Source organism: Cucurbita maxima, unplaced genomic scaffold (genome assembly GCF_002738345.1).
Source record: "Cucurbita maxima cultivar Rimu unplaced genomic scaffold, Cmax_1.0 Cma_Scf00027, whole genome shotgun sequence".
Lineage (NCBI taxonomy): Eukaryota > Viridiplantae > Streptophyta > Magnoliopsida > Cucurbitales > Cucurbitaceae > Cucurbita > Cucurbita maxima.
The window spans coordinates 1,823,317-1,828,350 of record NW_019272043.1 but is presented as its reverse complement, the minus strand read 5'-3'; the positions used below and the strand labels follow the sequence as shown (position 1 = coordinate 1,828,350).

The following is a 5,034-nucleotide window of genomic DNA, read 5'->3' as shown; positions in this document are numbered from 1 at the left end:
GTTTTTTTTTTTTTTTTTTTTTTTTTTGCGTACCTTTATGAACTTATATCATTCGAGTTTGTATGATGAGACGATGTCTATTTTATGTCATGATCTGTCCTTGATCCGAGCTTATCTAGTGATGACCAATGTTTCTTACTCAATTTATTAGTCTCGGATGGTTCTAGGGTAGTGCATTTACCACCAATCTTTTTTAAAAGTTTAGGGTTAGCCCATAACATTGGTCCCACCCAAGAGTCCATTTGTATAGAAGTTGGATTGGTGCATTAGTTGATTTGGATGACCATTGGTATAGCATGTGGTGGCGGCATTTGACCACTCTCTTTGCGCTTTTGTTAGCCGCCCAATGTAGGTCGTTCCATGCGAACCGACTCTTAAGTTTCACTAGGTTAGATCGTTGGTCAATTGAGCTCTTTTGCCATTTTCGTTATATAAAATGTTCCTCACCCTTCACATATTTGTTTATCGTCTAATTTAAATCTAACATTTTGGAGTCTCTATGTTTCCTTTATAAATGGGGTATGAACTTGCTGATGGTAGAGCACAACTCTTTTAAAGTCTTCTTTGATAGTTGAGTTGTGTGGTCGACCGTTGTGCATCATCTTTGGAAAAATGTTATGACACGTGCCATGACCTCCATCTTGCTCACAAACTCTATCATTTCGTCTTAGAAGGTGGCTTAGAAGTCTACCACTTGGTCGTTCGCTCGCAGCTTGGATTAACCTATTGTCATTAATATCAATTCAACTCAAAATATTAATGTTTTTCTCGGAAATTAAAATGATTCATATAGACAAACAAATAATAATTAAAAGACTTTGAAAAATTAGAAGGGAATGGAGGTTGAAGATCTATGATAAATTATAAAGAAAGGAAATGTCCTTAACTCCATTTATTAATGCATTTATGATTCTCTAACGCAATCTCCCATCATGTGTGGGCCTAAACCTTACCCAACACTCCTAACACCCTTTGGATAATATTTCTATTTTCCAATTAAGGACGAAATTTTCATTTATTTAAAAATATGACATTTCATTTTTTTAATAATTTTATATATATTATTATATTCACAATTTTGAATATTTTAAAATCATTTTTTATTAAAAAAAAAAAAAAAGATATAAAAATGGTTGAAGAAAAATTGGTATTATTGCTTTGGGGACTTTGCGTACAAAGTTTGGATCTCTGATGAGGAGAAAAATCCCAAATGGGGAACCCCACATTCACATGTTAAATGTCAGATTTCAACAACTCATTTTAAGAGGGTATTATGGGAATGCAATTTAATTCCATTTATCAAATTACCGTCATAATATAACTCTATGATAATTGATATATTGACCGAAATTAAATGATGTAACTGTTGGAGGATGAAAGTCTTACCTCTCCTAATTTAAAAATGAAGGAATACTCTTCATTGGAGATTAGGGAATGATCCGGATTAGCAAAGTTTCGAGAGCTTATGTCAGAAGTAGACAATATCATACTATTGTGGAGAGTCGTGTTTATCTAACGACGACGATGTATTAAAATATAAGGGAATAAATAGTTATATAATTTAGGGAAGCATTTAATGTAAATGAAATTGAGGAGGTCGGCGTAGAGAGGTTGGAGGTATGAAGGGGGAGTATTGAGGGAAGCAATTAAAAGCAGGCGCGTTGGGGGAGTAGTGGCACGCCATTTGAGAAGGATAGAGAAAAGGGCTGACAGTGTCTGAAGCGCAGCAGCTACTGCTAAATTGATAATGATGAAGATGATGATAAGTTTGGTGGAAGTTTTGATCCTTGTAAATTGCTAAACCGTTACTCAAAATGGGCATTTGTTTCCATTTGGGGCAGTGGGCTGGCAGTGTTTGCAGGAAAACACTCCCATTTTTGGTGATGACAAAACGCAACAACCTAATGCCAACGCCAATGCCGATGCCGATGTTGCATTGCTATCTATTTTGTACCTCTTTTTGCTCGCCAAGTATTCAAAATTGTAAGACCCTTTTTGGCCTCGAAAACACAATGAAATGCCAATTTTGGTGATGACAAAAGGGAGACCAATTAATTCATTCAATCCCCCTTTCTCTTTAACACAACTTAGATCTTCTTTTGTAATCATACCCTACCTTTACTTGCTTCTTGGAAGCTCAGTCAGTGTTGCATTTAATTCATTCAATGTCCTCTTCATACTCATATATATACATATATATTTTTATCTCTATTCCCATTCTCATTCAATATGGATTAAAGTGCATCACTTGATGATGCAGTATCATGACTACAAGAATTAGGGTTGCAAGCTCATATAACTTTATAGGATACCCTTTAGAAAGTAAATTAAAGAATACATTTTTATTCGATTAAATAAAATAAAAGTTTCAATAACAACATAACAAAGTTTGCATTTTATTCGATAGCACTTCATGGTATCTCCACAACCTTGCCCTTACTTAAAATTTTAGGTTGTTTGTAACGACTCTATTTTTTTCTAATAAAATAGAGATGTCACTATCGGTATTGCTGGTCTAATATTGCGAAAATTCATTTAGAACAATTATATGTAAACATTGTTATGAATTTAAATGTTTGAATTCATTTAAAATAAAGGTAATAGTGATGTCAGCAATAGTAGTAGAAATCAAAATAACTAGATTTTTGAAGGAATGCTAAATGTAAATGTTACGGCCTACACAGTGATGATGTCATCTGTACGAGGGTACTTATCCTTACTTGAAAATGAAAATGGCACGTAATTTGGTTATTTTAAAAAATACTCAATAAGTAGCCCCACTGTTGGAGTTAGCAAATGTAATCGCATGCAATCCTGTTATAACCTATTTTTTCATAAAAATATCACGTCTTGAACTCTACTTTCCAATTGGAGTGAAATTTGGACCCATGTTGCGCATATGGACCAAGCAAGCTCGTATATGTAATTCTCTGACATAGAGTGCAAGAAGATCCTCAAAGTCAATGGTTTAAGCTTGTCCAATCAAATGTACATATAAAGTGAGTTTGAGTATTAATTATATTGTTATATATTTCACTTGGTCTTATTTATTTCATTAACGATACAAAGATTTCATTAAAGACCTATTACTTTCGTTAAAGACCTATTACTATATTGTTGAACGGTTTCTCTCAATTTAAAACTATTATTTTTCTAATTAACTCGTGCAATGATATTCCATTACGTCATGAGTTTCCTCTCTTTAATTTAATTTATTAACTTATGCATACGATATGATATCATTAATAAAGTTGACCTGCCACATTTACATACCCTCGAGTACTATGTATTTTGTCAATTTGAGCATACGTGTGAGGAAAATGCACCAGCTAATGTTTCAATCTTCTCCACTTGCATTTTTTTAACTCAAAATGGCAAACAAAAAACAAAAAACAAAATAGAAATAAAAAGGGTGCAATACTAGTACTTCCGAAGTGGTCAACCAACTTAGTACTACTGTCGCCCAAAGCCCACTTGACTACGAAGTTTTGATGGGATCCAGTGCACTAGTATGATCGGACCGAACATGGAATGAACACAAGTTGAATTTAACAATTTATTTATTTTTTTTTATTTTTTTTTTATGGTATTTAGGTGGTTGCAATTAGTGCGCAATGAGATACGAGGAACAATAGAAAACGTAAACGATTGGAACAATTATGTAAATCAAGGAGTAACAACAATCCATAACATCAACTCAAAGGTTTTAGTTATTGTTTCTGGCCTAAATTATGATAATGATCTTCGATACTCAAAAGAGAAGCCCTTTAATGATGCTTAAAAGAGAAGCCCTTGAACGTAAGCACGTTAGACAACAAGTTGGTTTTTAAAGTGCACTTGTATTCCTTTAGTGAAGATTGTGAGACCAAATTTGTACAACAACCACTAAACGATATTTGCACAAATATTATCAATGGCTTTGTAAACCATGCTGGATGTGTAATGGAAGGATCAAACCCATATCCTTTGTTTGTCGGCGAGTATGGGTATGATCAAAGGGAGGTTAATGACGCAGAAAATCGATTCATGAGTTGGTTTACCGTTCATTCATCTTGCGCAAAAAGATTTGGATTGGACATTGTGGACTTGACAAGGTAGCTATTATTATAGAGAAGGTCAAGTAGAGCCCATAGAAGTTTTCGTTGGACTCAAATTAAAAATCCAAACTTTGCCCAAAAGTTTCAGCTTTTGCGGACCATGTTGCAAGGTGCCTATATATATTAATAATTTTCAATATATGTTTGGATCTATAACCAGTAGACTAATATCGAAAAAGAAAAAACGCTAAATAACTAATCTATTATTTTATTTAACAATCATCTGGATAACTTTTTGGTGGTACCCAGATCCCAACTCATCGTTCTCGTATGTTATATATCATTTGCAAAGTGCCCAATATTCCAACGCATCGTTTTCGTCATTTTTTTAAAAAAGTAGAAGGGCACCTAGCAAGTTCATAAGAGCTTCTTTCTCGTTTAAATTTCGTAATTTTCTTCTCCAAGATTTTACTAGTCTACGTTCTTACCGATTCAAAACCTCTAGCCATAAACATAATTCCCCAACACCCAAAATTTATCTTGAAACTCAAAGACGGGTAGCGAAAAGCACGTGGTGAAAAAAATTTAGTTACTACCGACATTTATCAACTTCAAAACAGAGCATATTAAATATTAATGAACTTAGACCAATGTTTTATGAAAAAATAGACGTTGCAAATGTTTTTTCCTCGGGTTATATTTTCTTCATTTTTAAAGGGGTACCATTGTCCACTTTTTTGCAGTTTCTCAAAGCAGTACCATAGGGAAGTTCTAAACTAACATCATACCTAATCATCATAATGCATGTATGACGACATCCAAAAAAAAATGGCAGTTATCAACTGATATTGTATCCTACTATCGTCTTAAACATACGCAGACATTGTTTAAGAGGGAAGTTGTGAAACGATCATCATATGAGTTAAATGACAATGCAGAACAGACTTTTTAGGGTGAAATTCTTGGGGCGAATGTATCTAAATTTAGTTTTTTTTTC

General features: G+C 33.7%; 1 long non-coding RNA gene across 1 annotated transcript in view; it reads left to right on the top strand.

The window, feature by feature from the left end:
• Positions 1 to 5,034, top strand: part of LOC111499901 — a 17,420-nt gene that overhangs the window by 9,903 nt on the left and 2,483 nt on the right. The window lies entirely within an intron of this gene.